Source organism: Dermacentor albipictus, chromosome 7, assembly GCF_038994185.2.
Source record: "Dermacentor albipictus isolate Rhodes 1998 colony chromosome 7, USDA_Dalb.pri_finalv2, whole genome shotgun sequence".
Taxonomy (NCBI): domain Eukaryota; kingdom Metazoa; phylum Arthropoda; class Arachnida; order Ixodida; family Ixodidae; genus Dermacentor; species Dermacentor albipictus.
In genome coordinates, this window is record NC_091827.1 from 121,942,964 (window position 1) to 121,965,576 (window position 22,613).

At 47.8% G+C, this 22,613-nt stretch overlaps 2 long non-coding RNA genes across 4 annotated transcripts in view; one reads left to right on the forward strand and one right to left on the reverse strand.

The window, feature by feature from the left end:
• Positions 1 to 882: 882 nt before the first annotated feature.
• Positions 883 to 22,613, reverse strand: part of LOC139048138 (uncharacterized) — a 73,403-nt gene continuing 51,672 nt past the window's right edge. The window contains exons 2-3 of the long non-coding RNA XR_011507570.1: positions 3,379 to 3,534; positions 883 to 942 (exon numbers count right to left, since the gene is read on the reverse strand). This is a non-coding gene — a long non-coding RNA (uncharacterized lncRNA). The remainder of the gene's footprint in view (positions 943 to 3,378; positions 3,535 to 22,613) is intronic.
• LOC139047604 (uncharacterized) lies at positions 4,827 to 8,769 on the forward strand. Of its 3 annotated transcripts, XR_011507254.1 has the most exons (6): positions 4,827 to 5,137; positions 6,198 to 6,345; positions 6,448 to 6,528; positions 6,604 to 6,663; positions 7,179 to 7,253; positions 7,492 to 8,769. It is a non-coding gene; the product is annotated as an uncharacterized lncRNA (long non-coding RNA). The 3 variants fall into 3 exon arrangements; XR_011507253.1 differs by lacking the exon at positions 7,179 to 7,253; XR_011507252.1 differs by lacking the exon at positions 7,492 to 8,769 and having other exon boundaries at positions 7,179 to 7,397.

A 22,613-nucleotide genomic window follows, 5' to 3' on the forward strand; every position in this document is an offset into this window, starting at 1 on the left:
GAAGCGGAATATCGATTTAGGGCCTGAAGGTTGTTTAGAATATTTTGAAAAATTCGAAAGTTCGAAATAACATTGAAGCACGACGTTTACAAACTAATAGCTCTGCATCAAGAACATATATCGCGGTTCTACAAACGGCATCTACTATAACAGTCAAAGCGGAGAAATTTGGTTTGTCAATTTGTATTTTACGTGAATTGATTACGTTGTGCAGAAGGATTCTCCAAAGCCGCATTTCTATAATACTACATTTTTTTAGATTCATGTGTAACATAGCAATTTTGTCCACTGTAGATGTACTATTAAATGCAATTTACAGAATTGATATCAGTTTTTCATTGTTGAGTTACAGAGTTTTAAACTTAATAGTATCGTTTTCTGAAAATTTGCGATTTTGGTCAATTTTTGATGAAGAATTGACAGCCGAAATGAAAAATTCGAAACCAACAGTCGCTAGAATTTAAGTTTTTGTTTTAAATGCAACAACCCTAGTCAAATTTGGTGCAGTGGTTGCCGAGAAAAACGAATTCTCCTTCTACGTGTATTTAGATAGGAGCACCCGAGCTAAAGCTTCCGCTTAAGCAGGAGGCCGAGCTGTCCTACTAGCATGCGTGCTCCTTAGCCTCGGCGCAAGCAGCGTTGAAAAATTTTGACAGGAGCACGGATCGGCTGGATACCCTTCGGGCAGGCATCTGTGGTTCACACAAGGAACTACTCACTTTTGCCAAGATGATTCTCTCTCTTTTGCACGGAAATGAGTCTGTGGAGCGGGGATTTTCTGTTAACAAGGGCTGTCTTGTCGAAAATCAGAAGGAACAATCTTTGGTCGCTCAACGAATCGTCTTTGACACCGTGTCATCGGCTGGAGGAGTTGCCAGCGTAGAAGTGACCAAGAGAATGCGTCAAATGGTCCATGGGGCGAACGCACGGTGGAAGGAGGAGCTAGAAAGGAGGAAGACAGAAAGGGCCGACGCACTCAAGAACGAACGAGAAAGGATGCGTGTCGCCGCATCTTTGAAGCAGCTCGAACTAAAATACAGAAAGTCTTGGCTGACGCCGAGATGCAGGTGTCCCTCATTCAAACAAATAAACTCTCGAAAACAGTGAAACGCAACACTGGGGCATTGTGCGCGAGCTGAGCGTATATCAGGACGGTTGACGTTGACTTTGTAGCTGCTGAGAGGGAATCACTTGTGATAAAGTTCGGGCCTCAAACCAACATGGTTGCTATCACTTGATAACAATTGCTCACTTTGAAAAATATTTGCTTCTGTGTGCGCCTAATTTTTTTCCGAATTTGACAATATTCGACTCAATTTGCAAAGGGTTTTACCATTTTTTTCGAGAATATTTTACTTGCTGTGCATTTTACCAACCCCTTCCTTCTGTTTTGTTTTTGAATGAAGTAAACATAACACCTTACTATTCAAACTAGAGTAAGTGTTTTTATTATTGAAGTACCAATTATATGGACTCTCCAGGTGCGTTTTTACCGTCGGCGTGCCCCGCATACTGTATATGCGAGTGAAAGCCTACGCGGGTGAGTCGTTAATAGCGGCTCAATCTCCCGCACTCGAGGGAGGAAAGCGGCGAGAAAGTGCGCCGTCTTCCGTCGCGGGCAAAGCACAAGGGGAACGGACGAGACGTTCATTTGAGGGATTGGCATCCGTTTGTGCGTAGGCGCCCGTAAGAGCGCGCGCGAGAGAGATCTGGGTGTTTTTGCTCCTTGAATATATGACTCTGCCTAGGCACTACGGAAGAGGTTTCTTAGCGCATATGTGTAGGCGTTTGTCCCTAGGCGTGCCGGCATTGCGAAGTGGGGTCGAGTTTGTTTACGCTTGGACGCTGGTTGCCGGCGCGGTAAAATAGGTGCAGCAGCGGGCACTGACTCCCTATTTGGTGACCACTGTGTCGGAAATGCTGTCTCGCAGCTGCGGCGCTCGTGCTAAGTCAGCTGAGCGCAAGTGGCTGAAAGGCCGCCGGTGACGATGACTGCACCGCAGGCGCGAGAATGTCTGTCCGACGTACCTTCAGAGGCAAAGTTCTGACTGGTGTTGCAGAAGTCTTGGGGCGCGGTAGTGCTCGAGCTTAGCGTCACAAGTTGGCGGCTGGACGTAATTATGTTTATTTAATCGCCTGCTTTACTAATTTTAACAACGTGTCAATATTTCGCATTATTGGCGGCACCTCCAGGACACCAAAGCTAGAAGCCGGACTGGTCTGTGGGTTTGGGCTCGCCGAGGCCTGCGCGTGCCCGGGGGGTATAAGGTAGGATGTCCGCTATCGTGGACAGACACTTTTTTATGCGAACAACCCCTGGTACGCTTCGGCCTCCGCGGCACCAACCCACGGGGCGCCCTGCTTCCAGCTTGGATCCCCCCATTACCCGTTGGGTGCGCTGGAGATCCTGCGCTGTCTGCTTTATTATCACCTAAGGAGCTCTTCTGAGTCCTCCGTTTGCCGGTTACATGTGTACTCCTGGAGCAGTGCTTGTAAAAAAATTTAAACTAAAAATCCAATCTATCATTGCGACGAAAAAAGCGACCCGCGACTTCTACAACCTTGCCCCTTCAGGCACAGCGATCGCCAAATGGGGCGTCCGTGCCCCCTGCCTCACCGCGCGGACAGCCGGCGAACTCCGCACTCCGCAATACCGCCATGTCTAGGGACAAACGAATACAACACGCGCTGAGAAACCTCCTCCATGGTGTCTAGGCAGCGTCGTATATTCAAGGAGCAAAAGCCCCCAGATTTTCTCAAGCCCGCTGTTACTCGCGCCTGCACACAAACGGCTGGCGATCCCTCAGTCTCGTGGGCAACCACGGAGGAAGGAAACTCAGGAGAGGCCTTGACGTCACTCTTTGTGAAGCGAAAGTGAAGCCGGAAGTTGGCGTTGCTCATGGCGTTGCTCCGCCTATCAGGCCAGCTCTCCTCTCTTGTTTACATTTCTCGCGAAACCACGCCGCGCTGCACGCAACCATGCTGCTGGGACCCGTGCGCTCCGCAGCAGTACTAAACAATCTTTAGCACGATAGCATAATTCCGCCAAAGACGGCAAAATTTCCCGTGGATATTCATTCGTCCGCTGCCATTGCCTAGTGCGGTCATTGCGTACAGCGTTGCATGCGTGTTCATTTCACGAACTTTAGTTCCTCCTGTCCCACCTGGCCACAGCAACATCCGGTAGAGCACGGTCCAGATAACGCAGTGCAATAAAACACGGAAACCAACGCAAACCTGCCCGCACGGCGCCTTTGCCACGGTACGAAACCTACGGAGCAACACGTGTGAGCGCACAGAAAAATAACAAAGCCGCCATTGTGGCCCGAAAGGCGGGCCACTACAGCAAAGAAATAAATAGTGAGCAAAAAGGAGAACCTGCTACGTCATTTCCTCCACACTTTTCTCCTAGCGCGCGGAAGGGGTAGGGCCTCTCCTCAGTTTCCTTCCTTCATGTGGGCAACGGTGGTGGCGGTGTTTCCTGACTCGCTTCGAAGCAGCAGCAACAGCCGAGATGTCTGGACGTGGCAAGGGCTGCAAGGACCAGGATTTGGATTACCCCAAGTACTAGGAGTTGCTAGGTTTGGTGAGTGAGCCAATGGCTTCTCATTCCTCTTCCCCTCCAGGCCGTGTCCGCATTTCCCGAGGTTCGCTAGATTGTCTTTCTCTATTGTGTCTAGCAAGCGCTAGCCACGCGGTTCCCCAACCACGATGGAAAGCCAAAAGCGGCTCAAGCCGTTTACCTTCTTCGGGCGCGTCCCGCATGGCGTGACCACCGTAGAACTGACCAAATGCCTGACGTCGAAGTTCGCGAAGAGTGAGTTGGGCGGTGTACAAGATTTCACCGCTGGAAAGTATGACATCTTCCTGACTCGCGCGGCGGTCGAGCTGTTTTTAACCTATCCCGTCGTCGTGATTCGGGACACAGCAGTCCAGTTTGAGTACAGAGGAACGAGAGCAAAGCTATTGCGAGTTTTTGGTTACTCTGCCGAGCATCAAGATGTGGAACTGACGAAGGCGTTTGAGAAGTACGGCAAGGTCCTGAGCGTCACTCGCGAGAGTGTACCAGGGTTTCCATCGGTTACGACCGGCATACGCCACATCAAGATTGCAATGTCGACCCCAGTACCAAACTTCCTGGAGATTATCGATACGACTGTTCAATGTGAATTTGAAGGGGTCGTGCGAGTGTCCAGGCGCTGCGGCGGCGAAGGCCACTTTGGCGCCGCCTGCAACACTCCGCAATGCGAGAGGTGTGGAATGTTCAGCCACGTGGAGTGTAACAACCCATGTCCCAAATGCCGAGAAGACCATGCGGTCAGCAAATGCACCAAACGCACCTTTGCTGCTGTGACTAGCCAGGGGCTGGAAGCAGACAAAGAAAATGCAGTCGTTGCCAACTACTAGGAACCAACTGCACTTGGGTTGTCCCCCCTCTCGGCCCCTCAAGCTGCTGACAAAGACGCCCAGCCGAACAATACCCCCTGCCCCCTGAGGGAGCCCCAGGGACTCACCTGCAACAAAGGGGAGGAGGTCAAGGCAGGCCAGGATGAGGAACCGGCTTGTTCACCCCCGGACAATGCGACACCCATGTTAGAAGGGGCAAAGGTCGCGGGGGAGCCAACAAAGACCGCAAGCAAAAGAAAGCGAAAGAGCAAAAAGAATACCCCGACAGCCACCCCTAGTGGTGGATCCACACGACCAAGTCCGTCTTTTGCGCGACGGACTGCGCATCACGTGACTACGCGTCACGGTTTGTGCCGTCTGCGCGTCGTCCGCGACCCCCACGGACGGAAAATTCGCAACTCCAGCAATTCATGCGACACCTAGCGGCAGTAGGGAGAAACGAAATACGGAGGTCCAGTCGCCGTGTGTGCCGTAGAGGCTGCTGTCGCGGACGGAAGAATGAAGCTGCTAGCAAAGAAAAAGCGAACGGCCAAGCAGTTCTGCTGTGTTCCTCGGTGCGTGCCAGCGAGATGGAAGGACAGCGATATTTCCGTTCACGCACTTCCCTCCGAGTGGAAAGGCTAAAGCCGCAGAACCAGGTGGATCGCTAACCTCCGCATCGGCAAGGCTGTGACGCTTACAGTGACTGTTTGCTCACGGCATTTTGCACGGGATAATTTCTCCTTACCAGGTGAGACACTATTGTGAACTTGTGAACTCGACCCTAATGCATGACCATTGTGCGTGGCCATTATACATGCCGCTGTGTCACCTTATGTAAACACGTTTCGCATTGCGGGCACTGGCGATTGGGCTATGCATTATTTGCTGCATATGTTAGCCGCAACGCGAAATTCGAGCACAGGTTCGAGACCTGTCACAGCGGTTTCTCCGAGGAACGTCTCTTCTGCACTCGTTAACCACATTGGCTGTAATTAGAGCTCATGTTCGACGCTTCACAGCGGTTTCTGCGAGCAACGTCACCTCTGCGCTCGTTGGCTACACCCGGCTGTAACTCAGGAGGCTTTTGATGCCCAGCACGTCTCGCGCAACTTATGCGGGCGTCGGAGATTCAAATGTTTACGAATGATGTACTAGCAAGTTCGGGAAGTGTTGAGTGTAAACGTGCCACGTATGTGGCATGCTAAAGCAGAATAAATATCATGCGTGGTGCGGATGAACTTGCAGCACAGGCGCACTGCACGCGGGCACTTCCCAGCGCGACTGATTACGAATTTGCCACTTGCACTTGAGAATCTCCGATGTGCTCAAGAGTGGCCATATGACACTGGTATTTCGCACCGACGGCGAGCCTATCACGTTCATTGCAGAAGTTTGCCACTTACGCGACAGCCACATGTCAATTTTACACGCGTTTGCTAGTTTCGAGGAAAATTTACGGCGTCCGCAGTCTACTGACGTGTCGCATATGTATGTGCAGTATTAGTACCTAAGCTAGCTTTATCTGTGTTATTAAATCATCCCCAAGTCAGTGGCAAAACTACTCCAGTCATGTGGTGGTGTTTGCACCTGTGTACTTTGCGTTATGAGCAGCTTTCAACTACGTTTTGCAGATGCTACATTCGGTGTACAACGTTGCATAGCCTTGCACACTCAAACCGTGCTTCATTTCCTTGCAAATGTTTTCTTATAAATATTGTGGCCTTGTTTCTGAGGTAAAAAGAAAAAAATTCTGGGTGCAGCCCATATTGAGGCACAATAAAGCATAAACAATTCATTTATTTTTTCAGATGTAGCATGTCAAAGACAGCGGCTGAAAAAAATGCAGTACCAACTGAAAACCTGCCAAGGACGTCATGTTATGATGAGAACAAGGATGCTCATATGAAAGAGCTTTCACTGGCAAGACTTCGCCGACGTGTGTATCGGTCAGCCAGAGTACGTTAATTTGACTACATGGTGCAGCACTTATATGTTTATGGTACATACACCATGTCTACAGGCATGCAATAGATGTCAACACCTTTTAATGCATTACAGAATGAATCAAGCAAAGAAACTGTTGCCTCCCCATTAGAAGCAAAGGTGTTGCCCCATGCACCTGTCAGCACGACCACCATGGTAAATTGGCTGCCTGCAACTTGTGCACACATTGCTTCACCACTAATTCCTTGCGATTAAACTCTGACATTGCAGGACGATCTCCCATCCCCTGACCGCAACAGCATGGACCAAATAAGTGACAAAGGAAATATGGTAATTTCTTTTTGAAGTTCAGTGTTTGACGGAAGCCCGTCTAGTCGGGATGAAACATGGTTAAAAGGGTAAACAAAAACCCGGGGCACTTCGCCGACCAAATAAAGATTTAAAAGAAAAGAAGACGTTTCGGCTCCCACACGGGAGCCTTGTTCACAGGTAAAATAAACAAAGGTGCTCGAGCAGCTCGCTTAAATAGTCTAGAACACGTGACGCAGGCAGCGCGCATACACTGACGGCAGATTGCCATCGCTCCTGTTCAGAGTGTGTGGCGTAGTCTGGATCATGAGGGACTCAAGATAAAGGCGTTGAGATAGCCCTTTTTCCCTGGCAATTTCTTTTTGTATATGTATGTGTTGTGGTAGCTGTCTTTACCTAGACGGTGGCATGCTTTCTGGATTTACATCGTAAAAGCATTGTAGCACGTGGTGTGTGATGGGTGCACATTAATTGCAACTTGTGCACACATTGCTTAACCACTGGTTTCTTGAACTGAACTCTATCTGACATTGCAGGACGATTTCCCATCCCCTAACAGCATGGACCAAAGCCTTGCAAACACCATAAGGGACAAGGACATAGCAAATATGGCAATTTATTTTTTCTATATATTTGTGATGTGGTAGCTGTCTTTACCTAGCCGGCAGCATGTTTTCTGGAGTAACTTCGTGAAAGGATTGTGGTGTGTGATGGGTGCAAATTAACTGATGCAAAAAGCCTGGCTTTCCTACTTCCAACATTGACGTGCATTATTGGAATGACAAAAAGAAGCTGCATTTCGCGTCAGATATGTCAGACATTACAACTCTTGCTTTTGTTTTGTGACAGGAATGTGCTTGCCAACCTGGCCTCCGGACATTAATGGCAGAGTACTCAAGAGAAGAAAAAGACGCGGCAAATTTCCTACTAGAAATGGCTTCACGGACAAGGCTTACAGAAAGCAAGGCTGCCCAAGTGACATCGGGTACTTTTCCACAGAAGTTTGTGAACACGATAATTAGTAGCAACGTAAATACATTCACAGGCCTGCCATCATTCGATGTTCTGAATGCTCGTGTGACGTGCTACACAAAAATTCATCCACTTTCAGGACGGCACCAGTTATGTGTAAAAACAATTGCATTGACATTGGTGAAATTGAAGCATATTTGCACTGCATTCTTGAGTCACCTTTTTAACTGTTCTCTAACTACATGTAGCAACATAATTGCCGAGACTGCTCAGTTGATGTGTGAAATTTTAAAAGTAACTGTGGCTGTGCCACCAAAAGATGAATTCCAGTGGCACGTTTGCATATTCGGCATTAGGTGATTCACCTGAAGTCGTGCCATGGCTGGCGATATTGCAAGTAGCCTGTACTGCATAGAGGCATTTGTGCGTGTGACCTTGGCTCCATCAAAGCGTGGCGGCCTTGAGAGTAAGTGCGGTCTTCTGTTTGGAAATCCAGCATTTTTTATGCCACTCAGCCACTTCATACTTTTCAGACACGGTCGTTGCCATGTGATCTACATGCTGCACTTGTTTGCATTGGCCAAACCTGCAGACTTCAACTTCAACACACTTTTTGTAAATTAGCAATGCACATTCTTTTGCAACTTGTATTCTTCATTGAAGTGCTGATTTACACTACGCATTCTGATGCAAGTTTTCATCTTATGGTATTCCGAGATATTTGCAGTTCACTTATGATCTGTGTGCATAGAGTTGTGGTTATTTTTCAATGGCTGTTTGTTGTCCCTTTCCTTACTTGTATTTTTTCACAAAATAAACCACATGCACTCAATGTTTTGTTCACTGTACTTGCCTCATACGTTTTACTCAAGCCCATTTTTGTTGCACTTTTTAGCATATGAGGGTATATCTGGCCAAACAGAACATGAGAAGTAACATGGAACAGTGTCAAACCTGCATACGATGAGTATTTAAAAAGTTTGGCCACCAGAGTTGAGTACTCTGAATGAATGGTTTGATTCAAATGACCCCAGCTGGTATATGTACCATAATTTATGCTTCTTCCCAGTTTGTTGAATACAGTGCAAATGGCTGTCCTGGGAAGCATAACTAAACCACTGGTAATACAACATGGGGAGACACTCGTGCAGACTTACCATCAGTGAATGATAATTACTAACCTCCAGAGAGCATATAGAGCTGTCCTTACTCTCAACATATCAATAAATGGAAAGTAAGTGACATAAAAGTTTAACATGCACTTAACAAACACTTAAAGGGGCACTGAAACACTTCCGACTGATTATAGTTACCTCACTACAAAAGGACACCGCCTGCTGCAAAAATTTTTCGAATCATTGAACCGTAAGCGTAATTAGTAGTTATTGCACTGATGCATTGCTTTCTCCTTTCGCCTCAGCTAGTGTGCTGGAAGCTACACGGTGCATGGCAAGGTAGCAAGGTCCTGGTCAAGTTTTTTTTTTACACATTGCTACTTGTGGTTCAGGCATGTGTGGCACTCTCTAAACGCGAGATGGACGCCTGGAGCTACATCACTTACAGAGACCAATAAATACACACGGCTGTCTGATCGTCCTGCGAACAGAGCTTGTGGTGGTCGTGGTATCTATATTATGCGGCATGCCAGTTTCAGGGCCCCTTTAAGGGCACTAACAAAGACAACAAAAGTTGGTTTCATGAGTTCTGCCTGAGTCGCCACTGATATCACGCAGTTGCTCGAGCACAAATTGTGAAACAATAACGTATGAGCCATAGGAAACGAACAGTCATGTCGGCAAAAAAAAGAAAAAAAACGCAGGATATGTATTGTGATAGGTAACCCCAAGTGCCACAGCACAAGGTGAAGCTAAGTTGCAGTTCGGCACATAATAGGATCTCTTCTGCTTACAACGGTGCACGCACATGAACATTTCACTTTACTACGATCTTTGCCATATGAACAGCATTGAAACGCAATGTAGAGATGAAACATTAAAGGGACTGACAACTACACCAAATGTTCCAGGATAAGGTGCCAGGAGAAACAGCCGAGATGCGCTTGCACTTTTGCGACAATCCAGCAGTGCACGAACACTTTGCCTCCACGATCGATGGGTCCCGGAATGCGTCGGCGATTCTCACCACAATCTCGTGCGGGTCTGCTGTCACGCCGGAGGTTTGCACACACGCGCGACCACTTCTACTTAATTACTCTTTGTACCACTGGTACCGACTAAAATGAGGTGCTCGGCGTCCACTACCCGTTCTCCCCCCACAAAACAGCGCGAATTAACATCGCAGTGCGACAAACTTAAAGTTTTCACCAAGGAAAGCGTACGCGGGGACCTCCGTAAAGCCACCATACTGCACAGTGTAGCCAGACCGGGTCAGGCTTCGCAGCGCCCCCTAATGTTGATTTGAGTTGCGAATACCGAGCTATTTTTCGCATCCGGATTTTGGGGGTCGAATGCTGCGGATTTAGCCTAGCATGCTCTACAGTTTGGCAACAAGCGCGGCTTTGGGATCTTTCTGAAACAGCTTCATCGCTGCTGACCCCATTCGCGTCCAATTCGGACAAAACAACAGCCGTTGCGGCCAGCCGTCGTTTCCTTTCGATCTCCATTTTCATTCAGAGTGAAAACATCTATGACAAAGTCTTTGTTACACCGATGGCGCCATCTAGAGTGAGTATAAACAAGCAGTTATATTAACTTACGGCCACAGAGATCCGCCCGGGCCGCCGCAACATCTTTGAGGCCATGTTCAGCCAATACAGCCCCTCTAAGCCTACACGCCGAGAATCTGAGTATCGTTTTCGGAAACGGTGTCCACTCATCACGAATACATTGCTCTCGAAGCTTCGGGACACAAATTTAAACCAAATACAATCCTCAGTTTGAAAGTTACGGGCCACACAGTGGACGACGACGACTTGACAGGTTCGAGGCGGACGGCAGTCGCTTCGGGCATAGCCGCCATCTTTATTTTTCCGGAGCGGTCGTCTACTCAGTCCGTCCGTCGTCTGGATGCGCTTCGCAGCCGGACGGGCGGCGGAATAAGCGTCCGCGGCACAGATTTGCGCGGAGCCGTCCGTCGTGTGGATACATCGTACCAAGGAAGCTACAGGGTCGGGAAATGAAAGCCCCAGCTCGAAAAGTTCGAGCGATAAGCGGCACTACAAACGGCAAATCCTCGCAAACAGCAGTAACGAATGCAACTCGGAAAGCGACACAGAAAGTGTTGTAGAGATGCCAAGAGCGAAACCGCTCTGTGAATTCTGCCACTTAATGGTGGATCCACACGACGGACGAAATCCGTCTTTTTCGTGACGGACTGCGCATCACGTGACTACGCGTCACGGATTTGTGCCGTCCGCGACCCCCACGGACGGAAAATGCCGAGCTATTTTTCGCATCCGGATTTTGGGGGTCGAATGCTGCGGATTTAGCCTAGCATGCGCTACTGTCTGGCAAGAAGCGCGGCTTTGGTATATTTCTGAAAGAGCTTCATCGCTGCTAACACCATTCGTGTTCAATTCGGACAAAACAACAGCCATTGCGGCCAACCGTCGTTTCCTTTCGATCTCCACTTTCATTCAAAGTGAAAAACACCTATGACAAAGTGTTTGTTACACCGATGGCGCCATCTAGAGTGAGTAGAAACAAGCAATCATGTTAACTTGCGGCCACTGAGATCCACCCGGGCCGCCGCAACATCTTCGAGGCCATGTTCAGCCAATACAGCCACTCTAAGCCTACACGCCGAGAATCTGAGTATCGCTTTCGGAAACGGTGCCCACTCATCACGAATATATTGCTGTCGAAGCTTCTGGACACAAATTTAAACCAAATACAATCCTCAGTTTGAAATTTACGGGCCACACAGTGGACGACGACGACTTGACAGGTTCGAGGCGAACGGCAGTCGCTTCGGGCGTAGCCGCCATCTTTATTTTTCCGGCGCGATCACCTACTCAGTCCGTCCGTCGTCTGGATGCGCTTCGCAGCCGGACGGGCGGCGGAATAAGCGCCCGCGGCACAGATTTGTGCGGAGCCGTCCATCGTGTGGATACACCATAAGCAGCTGTGATTGCTCCTTAATGTCTGACAACGCGTACTCGTCGTCTAGTGAGGGCTTGCCCTCGGCTGTTGCCTCCCCTTAGGGGAAGACTGCCTTCTAAACTTTAATTTAGGCGCACCTTCCCCCGTCCTTCCAAGATGGCTCTTTCGCTCAAGATAGCTTCTCTCAACTGCCGTGGTTTGACGAGAGCAGCTAAACAAGCGGAAGTAATACAATTGGCACGCCAGTTGAAAACCGATATACTGGCACTTCAAGAAACGTACATCCACCACATCGATCACATGAGGCTATTCGACTTAAAATTCGACACAAAAATGTACTGGAATTTTGGAAGGAAGGGCTCGGCTGGTGTCGTAATTGTTTTTCTTAGAGAATTAAATTTAAAAGTACTTCGTTATGAAAGGGATAACGCGGGTCGCACGCTGAGCATTGACTTAGATAATGTATTAGAATAATCAATGTTTATGCCCCCTGTAAGCGCGGTCAAAGAGAATATTTTCAGTCATTAGAACATTATTTAGTTGGACCTACTAAAGTGATTCTTTTAGGTGATTTCAACTGTGTCTTAGAAGCAAGCGATAGGCGCTCTCACTGCGGCGCACCTACGCGTACTGGGCGCGACTACAATAGCGCGCAGACACTGCGCTCCTTGGTAGATGAAATAGGGCTCATAGACGCGTGGAAAACCCTACAGCCTGGCCGCTCAGGAATGACATGGACGGGTCGCGGCTACGAAAGCCGCATCGACCGCTTGTATACTTCCAACGCATTGGCGCCTTCGCTACAATCTGCGTGGGTCCTTCCCACCGCACTGAGTGACCACAAATTTTTAATCTTTCGCTTCTCCGACTATGATTTAGCTCCGCGAGCCAAAGGATGCTGGCGCCTTAACATAAAACTTATCGAAGATGCACGCGTAGTTGAGGACATTATCAACTTGATACAGAGCTCCCTTAAATCTCCGCCGACCACCATAGCATGGGAATGGTTTAAAGTAAACGTTAAGGAATGTTTCCAAACATGGGGCACTAAATTAGCCAGAAAGGAACGTGAGGAAATAAGGAAAGCTTCAGATGCCATTTTAATTCTTTGTGCACCACTATCGCAAGGGCCAAGCATAGCAGGCGCTCTAGTAGAACTCAGAAAAGAGTTCCACAGCTTGCTCAACAAACGATGGGACCGACTTCGAGCTACAGCGCGTGCGGAAAGGCGGGAAAGAGAAACATGGTGCTCTAGGCATCTCCTACGCCGCCGCCTAGCTACAAGAAGCAACATACTGTGCGAAGTGACAGACCCAGTCACGGGCGTCACAACAACAAAGCCAGAAGAGGTAACAGAGGCTGCTAGGTCCTTCTATGAGCATCTGTACAAGAGAACTGATTGCACTCCCACGTCTTTCTCTTTGGAAAGCCCAGAAACCAGCCCCATAGTTATAGATACGCCATTTCAAGCAGAAGAGCTTTTTGAAGCCCTAAAGGCAATGAAACAAAACAAAAGTCCAGGAACAGACGGCCTCCCCTCCGCTTTTTATACGAAATTCTGGCCTTTCCTGGCAAAATATTTTACAGCCCTTGTAAATGCCTCCTTAGAAGAAGGGTCGCTACCAGTTTCGCAAAGACACGGTTTAATTACGCTTTTATGTAAGGACGTAGGAAAATCATCACACCTCCGAGCGTGGCGCCCTATTACGCTCCTAAACAGTGATTATAAGATTATCGCAAAAAGCCTTTCATTCCGTTTGACGCCCGCCCTAACAAACATAGTCGGGACCTACCAAGCATGCTGTATTCCGGGCAGATCAGCTGAATTGCACGGCTTAGGATTAAGGACCTATTAGCGTGGGCTACATCTAGAAATTTACCCGGCTAAATATGCTCACTAGACCAAGAAAAAGCGTTCGATAGAATAGGCCACGAATTTCTCTTTCAGGCATTGCAACAAAGGCATTAGTAAAGAATTTTGTAAACAAATTCACTGTTTCTACAATGGCCTTACGTCAGCGGTTATAATACAGGGAAGACCGTCAGAAAATTTTCATACAGAAAGAGGTGTGCGGCAAGGCTGCCCACTCAGCCCACTACTGTATATACTCGCCATAGAACCGCTACTACAACAAATCGCCGCTGATGACAGCATTAGCAAATTCCCCCTTCCTGCTGGTCCTAACTGCACCCCGATTTTCGCATACGCAGATGATGTCAGAGTAGTGGTACCAGACAGCAATTCTGTCGCTAATTTACTAAAAGTAGTTGATCGGTACTGTCTCGCAAGCGGAGCAAACCTCAACCGCACTAAAAGCACAATCATGAGTCTGCACCCTGAGCCTGGACTATCAGGACTTTTGCACGGCTTGCCTCAAAAAAAAAAAGAAATTAAGATGCTCGGCTACATATTCGATAGAAAGGGAACCTCCCAATCTAACTGGTTTAATGCAGAAAAAAAAACTCCGAGAGAAAGTTAATAATTATAGCGCATTGAAATGCCCCATTACGGCGCAAGCAAATATAATAAGAAGTTTGTTGATATCTTTCCTGATGTATACCGCGAGTGTGCTTGATATTCCCAGCGGAGTAAAAACGAAGCTGGAAAAGATAATTTCTCGCTTCCTCTGGCAAGGAGGCCCTGATCAAGTAAAACGAATAATAGTAAAACTGCCACGATTCCAAAGTGGCCTAGGCGTTCCGGACTTGAATGTAATTGCACTAGCCTTACATACCAAGTGGACGCAAATCGCCCTAGACTCGGACATTCGCTTAACCAAGATGCTAACTTCGTTTTTTCTCCGTACAAAAATTGTTGTGTTCACTGGTCCCCCACTGTCGCATTCCGCTCCCCGCTCAGAATTCCCCCTACCCTTTTATAAAGAAGCCGCAAATGCGTTATGCACATTGAAGAGCATACCAAACTTTGATTTGACGAGTACGGCGCTCAAAGTGCTTATAGAGCACCTGTCACCGAAGTTACCACGACAACTGGTGCCTTTTAACAAACCGGCCGAAAAGCCGAACTGGCATTTGATATTAGCAGACTTCCTCGATGCTCGAAGTGCATCATTCATGTGGCGCGTTGCACGTGGATGTCTGCCCATAAGGAAAAGAGCCTTTGTATCCGCCATGGGCGGTCTCAACAAAAACTGTCCATTTTGTAATGCCAGAGAGACGCCCGAGCACATCTTCTACGAGTGCCTGATCCCGGCAGCACTGATTGAAAGAGTGAAAAATATTTTCAAGCTGCCGGGAGTGCCATACCTGACTGTCCGGTACATGAACCCACTCATTAAAGAAGGGATAAACCAGTTTACTCTGCTGATGATTGAGTGTAGCTATCAGGTGTGGCTGGCGAGATGCAAAGCAACGTTCACGGACAAACAACCGGGACTACACGAAGTACTGGCCAAAATCAGGAAGGAACTGTGGTTCCACCTGGAGAGGGAGAGACGTCGATTGGGTACACTCCCATTCTCCCGAACATGGTGCCGACCTATGATAATTTTTTCCCAACGACAAGGAAAGATAGTTGTGGAGTTCTGAAGAACTCGATCGCCACTTACAAAAGCGCTGGCAGCGCACTCCAATACGGTGCTATGGCATCGAGAGCCGCTCCCGCTAGAGTACGGTGGCTTGATCCTGTTCTGAACATGACCTCCGCCTCGAACCCCAAATCTCCTTCACCCCTGCGGTGTTGGGGACCTTGCTTGAGGCGGTTGTATGGATGATGATGGTCGGCTGAGATCTGAACTCTCATCAGGGGACAGCACTTTTAGAGCTGCCCTCTCTTCCATCTGACAAAGCAAGGGGAAGGGGGCGTTCTACTTAAGACGGCCACGCGCGCACGACCGAGCCGCTGTATCTTGAAAGCCATCTGTGACGGGGAAAAGGTCCGCCGTCCGCTGTTTCCCACGCTCAGGTCGCGTTGAAGCGAGAGGTAGCACGAAAGTCAATTCGCTCATTGCTGCTGCCGCTCTTCCTCACTCCACCGCTGTGACACCGATTTTCCGTGGTCGTCAAGTGAGATGTGTTCACGTTTGATTCTGCATGCATGACACCATGCTTGTTCATTTAATTCGTAAGTAAATGTCAAATATTTATATGACTGATAAAACTACTAGCCTTACTTCGTATAGCTGTCTACTAATTTGCTATCGCGATCGATGCTTCGCCTTTCGGGCGAAGCTGTATCTTTTTTTAAAGTGCTTACTAGAGAGTGACTGTATCGGGCGAGGTGGTGTCAGTCCGTCTCAACATAAAATAAAGTTCGGTGTCACTCAGGGAATTCAGCAAAACCAATCAAAGAAAACCTCGAAAACTCAGGGAATTTGGAAAAGTCAACTTGGTAGACACCCTGGTATGGTTCTTTCGTATTTATTATAGGCCATCATGTCTAGGATATCGTCATGCAGGGGTTCAGACGCGGAGTTAAAATTTAGAGCTCTGAGTGCACTTAACGAATCAGTATATAGGATATACAGATTACAGCATATATAGGATATACGGACTCCACACGCAGATGATCCTGGCATGGACCATCAGCAACCGTCGTAACATGCGATCGGTGGCCACCACGGTGGCCATTCAGCTGCACTGCAAGCTGGGTGAAGCCTGTGGTGCATGGAGATCCCTCTGGCGAACACAATGATGGTTGGCTACGACGTATACCAGGACTCAAGCTCGCGCCAGGTGTCGGCAGGTGCCTTTGTGGTCAGCCTGAACCATACGATGACGCGCTAGTACTCGCGTTCCCTTCCACACCACGCACCAGGAGCTGGGTAGCTCGCTGTGGGATGCACTGAGGAAGTAGGCACAGGCGAACTCGGACTCTGTGCCAGACAGGATCATCTCCTACAGAGACGGTGTCTAACGGTCGGATACCACAGGTGAGAGGCTCTGTGATATTCATAATGGATATTTCTTCAAGCAGACCAACACCAACGCAGAAAAGAAAACGGAAAGAGCAGACACGACAGTGCTTCAGTGACAGCTAAAGATTTTTTACTGGACGCCATTACCAACATTCATGAACTAGCCAGACTCGCCATCTTGTTGCACCAGACTCTCTTGTGGTCCCTTTCATTTTTAATGACACTTAGACATTCTGCTGGTAGAGATAAATTATGACCATCAAACAATGGTACTAATCGATACACTGAGTCTCGCGGGAAGAGCCAGTCTCCGTGCCTGATAGGGCGATGCTCTTCACCGAAGCCAACTCCGAGTCGTATAGAAAAAACTGCAGTGTGAAGTTTCTTGACGAACAATGTCTCACTGATCGCAGGCAGACGCTTACGCGGTAGCTTAAAGGGACACTAAAGTGAAAAATGACTTCTTCTGCATCAGTAAATTACCGTTCTACAGCACCAAAAACACCACTCTTACAACGATAAGACGTTCGGTAAGCCAGAAAAAGCGGTCTGCGATCGAACTCATCAGCGAACCTCCACGCCGCCCGTATTCTGCACCCACGACCGCGCCCTCGAGCGTAGCCCTTTTTAGGGCTCCCAAGGGAGCAGACACAGTCGGAGGCCCCAGCGTCCAGGGCTATCATACACTGCGCTGAGGATGTCAGTCTCCGACAACCCAGTGCAGGGGCCACGCGGCCCCACCTCAGCGTACTCACCGGCGCTCAAGCTGCATCTCGCGGAAGCGAGACGCCAGTACTGCGCCACTACGGCGAACGAGGAGCAGTCTGCCGAGGCTGCTCCCCATCCCCGAGGTTCTGCGGTCGGGAACCTGCAGGGACACTGCCCCAGTGGCAACACAGCGTTGACGACGCGGCCGTGCTGCCCCGGACAACGACGACGACGGCGGAGACACCACCGGCACGGAGAGCGACGACGAGACTGCCAGCTCGCGCCGCTCTAGCAGCTGCCCGCCTAATGCCCCAACCACTGGCACGCGCCGAAAGCTTCGGCGCGCGCTGGAAAGCGAACACGTCGCTTCGCTTCGGCTGGAGGGAAAGGGCGCGCAACCACTGGAGACGCACGCCGAAGCTCGCTCCTCGGCTGCGGCACACTGTTGCTGGACTATTCCGTCTTCATCCGTCAAAGTTCGGCGTAAAACAGCCTGCTGTAAACTAAGCTTGAAACAATAAGTTAGTGATCTGTATGTGCTTTTAGATATAAAAAAACACGTTTGAATAATGAATATACACCTGCCGCGAGTTTGTTTTTATTTTTGAAGTAACAATAGTGTACAAAATATCGACATCAGCGCACGCGCGTCGTCTGCCTGCAACACGGAGGAAGGAAACTAAGGAGAGGCCCTGACGTCACTCTTTGTGAAGCAAAAGTGAAGCCCGAAGTTGGCGTTACTCATGGCGATGCTCCGCCTTTTGTGCCACCCTCCTCTCTTGTTTACATCTTTCGCGAAACCACGCCGCGCTGCGCGTGGTTTCGCGCGCGGAGCGCGCGCGCTCACGCAACAACCGGCAGAGCACGGTGCAGGTAACACAGCGCAACAAGACACGGTGACTAACGCAAATCCGCCCACACAGCGCCTTTGCCACGGCACGAAACCTACCAGAGCAACACGTGTGAGCGCTCAAACAACGCCGCCATTGTGGCCCAAAAGGCGTGGCCATACAGCAAAAAAAAAATAAAAAAGCAGCAAAAAATGAGAACCTTCTACGTCATTTCCGCCACACTTTTCTCCTAGCGCGCGGAGGGGGTAGGGCCTCTCCTTAGTTTCCTTCCTCCGTGGCCTGCAAGATCGCTTTGCAAACACCTGCACGACGATGCCATATATCAAAAAATTGTACCATTTCATTTTTTGGTAGCTTATTGCACAGCCAACTATGTAAGAATTAGGCGTGCAATATATAACTGAAAAAAATCTGCGTTGGAAATATTGCCACGTAGTAGTGACGGTAAATAAATAGTGCCGGATCAATCGCAACGATAGCGGCGAGCAATGTCGGCAATCGTAGAAAATCTCATCTGCGGGTCAAGCGCGTCGGTTTGCATACGTCAGTCGGCGAAAGTTACAGCCTATTCGCTGGTGCCCGCGCGCCTTCCAGAAACTACAACACAATTCGTGTCGCGTATGCAATCAAATTAGCAATGTTCGTCGACAACAGACAGAACCATCGATAGCATTCGCGAAACTTGCGATACGTTCAGGCGCATCCTGCACCGAGCGATAACATTTAACATTTTTTAGCCGGTGAAATACGGTAACCGGATACAGATAAAGCATCCGTGTCAATATAATTATGCTTGTTGGTGCATGAGAGAAACGTGACAAAGTGGGTTCTGAGAAAATCAGCAAAGCGGAATTGAAACACCTGTAGCACTCACAAAAAAAAGAAAAACTAGAATAGCTAAAATGTATGTAATTTGTATCTTGTCTCCCCCGAATTCTTGATTCTGCCAAATCTAGCCCATGGAGCACCTCCATTATTCTAGATTGTTTTGATGCATCAACACCGGATCCGGAGACCTTCACGTTGAGTGTATTGCTACAAAACATTTTCACAGTGCGAGGGCCATGTTATATTGTAACTGGTTTCCACATATCAAGTTTACCTTTCTTTACATTAATGAAATGACATGCCGTCAGATAATACAAGCTTGAGAATTAGAGGGTTTTAATAGGAGTCTTTCGTTGCCCTTTGCGAAGTCATACTATTGAAGCACTTATTCGAATGTATGGGAGCAGCTCATTTGCATAGTATCATAAATATATAAACAGGTTATTTTCACAATTTACACACTTCGTCACCACAAAAAGAAAAATTGCACTTTATTGTTTTCAGCCTGCCATGATGTTTTGACTGAGAAAGATATATTCAATTTACCATATGGTTGTATCACCTTCGGGGGAAATCTCCGCTTCAACTTAGACGAGTAATCTACACAGCATTAGTGGAACCTGCTTTAAAATATGGTATTACATTATATGGAAACTGCTCGGAATATAAAAAGCAAGCATTAAATGTCATACTAAAACGAATCGTGAACAGTATATCTTATGGTACCAAACTACACTCGCTTGACATGAAAGAGAAATACGTTGAGTTAGGCATCCTACAGATTCGTGAGCTGTTTTATTTTGTTGTGTTGACGCGGTATTATTATTCAAATGAATATAAAACTCCTGTAAAAAAAGATGTTACACTAAGGAAAACAGAACGTTTTGTTAAACCACGGGTCTATAGTAATTATGGTAAAAAGATGCGCAATTACTATGTACCAGCTGTTTTTAATGAAATTCCTGATGATTTATGTCTTGCAAGCAGTAAGAGAAAGATGATGACTGGTTTACGAGATTGGTGCGTAAATTTATTGCCTTGTGTATAGTTTTACTTGTTTTGTATGTTATCCTGTGCTGTCAGATTTATCGGCAATGTCGTGCATAACATGAAATGCATGTATATGAAGTTATTCTTTTAGAAGATTCTCCACCTGCTGCCTGACCAGCCAACAAGCACAACATGCTTAGGCAGGTCAGAATTTATGTATTTGTATGCTGTACTGACAAATAAACTTTGAAACTTTGAATTTGTTCTGCAAGGCACGCAATAATTGCTGTGGCATATTATTTTATTGCACAACACTACATACAGTAGCCAGCCATTATTAAAACTCAGAAGAAATTAATAGCACAATGCATGTGATCAGGCACATCGCATATTATTGCACTTTCTTAATTCATGCCAGAACGACGACCACAGGCGTCCTTCTCCAACAAGGTCAGCATCCATCGTGCCTCCTTACCATCGGGCTTCACACCCTCAGCATGTTCAACCTCAGCTTTGTGGTGTTTAAAACAACCTCAAGTGCGTCTTACGGTTTAAGGGATAAGAAAGAAGACCGTCCTGCCTACCTTGGCCTTGAAGCAAGCAGCTCTGGATCGTTTGCACACTTTCTACTTTGATCGAGTCCACATATATACGGATGGTTCTTCTACTCAGACCAGCTCCACCAGCGCAGTGGTTATACCATCACGATCACTAAGCATCCAATACAAGATTTCTTACTTGACAACATCGACCGGTTCGGAGCTTGTTGCCCTCCGAGGTGCCGTTGATTATATTAATAACCAACCGGCTAATCGGTGGGCAATATTCTGCGATTCAAAGGCGGCCTTACAATGTCTTCTGTCATCTCTTCGTCGCGCGTCATGTGAACAACTTGTGTCGAAGATACGAGAAATGCACCATCACATGATCATGAAAGGACACGACGTCGTGTTTCAGTGGCTGCCTGGTCATTGCGGTATCTCCGGCAATGACCTCGCTGACGAAGCTGCTAGGAAAGCCCACGAAGGAGCAACCCTTGTTTCTGTACCTTTATCGCGGACCGACGCAGCCCAACACTTAGGCAAGCTAGCGCACTCTTTTGACATTGGAAAAGTGGCACATACCTGAATTCACTCAACATCGATTGCATTCCCTCGATCGCTCTATGCAACTGCGGCTGTTACCAGGTCTTCTGCGAAATGAGGACACAGTGCTGTGCCGCTTACGTTTGGGCGTCGCATTCACCAGTGCATATGCATTTTTGATTGGAATGGCTGATAGCGCCGAGTGCAATGCCTGTGGTGTCGAGGAAACCATAGAACACCTAATGTGCTACTGCCCATCTTTTGAAGATGAAAGGCACAGCTCTCAATCAGCTAGATGGAAAGCCGTTCACCTTGAACTAGATCTTGGGACCATGGCCTCGCATGTCGCAGCTACAAAAGGCCACAAAAGCGCTGCTGCGATATTTGCAAGATATCGGATTGAGTCAGCGTCTGTGATCCAAACTGAGTGACCGACTGATATCCCCAGTGGACTTTCTCTTCTTTTAATCTTTCCGTCCTCCTTTCCCTTTCCCCAGTGTAGGGTAGCCAACCGGGCTCAGTCCTGGTTAACCTCCCTACCTTTCATTTATTATTTTCTCTCTCTCTTCTTAATTCATGCCCTTTTTTTAATTGCACAAAAGCTACTGCACTGAAATAGTATACTAGTACATACTTAAACAGCACAATCTTATACTACGATAATAATCAATCATTCAAATTTTTATAGTAGTGCCCAGGAACAGCTAGAGAGCCTTTGTACAGGTGCACTTAACGAGCACTATGTGAGACAAAATGTACAGAAAACATGAATGTAGTAGACAAAAAAATGGAAGATAGAGAAACAAATAGGAAAAAAAAGGAAACGCGGAAAAGTAAAAAGGAGTTAATCCTACATGATTATCTACAGATACACAAAACATAGGAAATGAACTCTGAAGTATGTTTTGGAGTCGAGTTTTATTAGCACAATCTTGTAACAAGCCCAGGCAACGAATGTGGAATGCTACCTGGTATACTATTGCGGCAAAAACAAATGCACATGATCAAGAAGCTTTAAGGAATGTATAACGTCATGGACCACCTTATACAGGAACAAAAGGTGTGATTTATTAAAGGGGTTGGGACACCAAATTTTAAGGCTATAAAAAGCATGTTGTAGGCTGCTTCCGCATGGAAGGACCCCCAGAACGAGGTATTGGACGCTGCAAACATTTCAAAATAATTTTAATTCAGCTCCAAAAAGTCACTAAAAACCCCTTCTCATAGTCGAGACCCATCGCTAGCGCGGCAGTTACTACGTCACAGAGGAGGAACGAAAATATTGACGTCATAGCACACTAGCACAAAAACGTGACGTATGATGAGTAGCGATGAAATGCCGATTACGGAGCCTGCTGAGCCGAGCGACCGAGCATAGCCTCCACTAAGACCGAGCTACAGGCATATAGAAATCCTTTCTTAATGCAAATAAGGGGTAAGGCGTGCAGACACGGACACAAGAGGAGAGAAGTGGACAACACGAACGCCGTACGGCGGCCCGCGAACGGCAAGCTGCGTGCGGCGAGTTGCCGTGCGGACGGGCCTTCACGTTTACACTAGCCGGCCGACTCCGAACAGGATATGTGGCGTTCGTGTTGT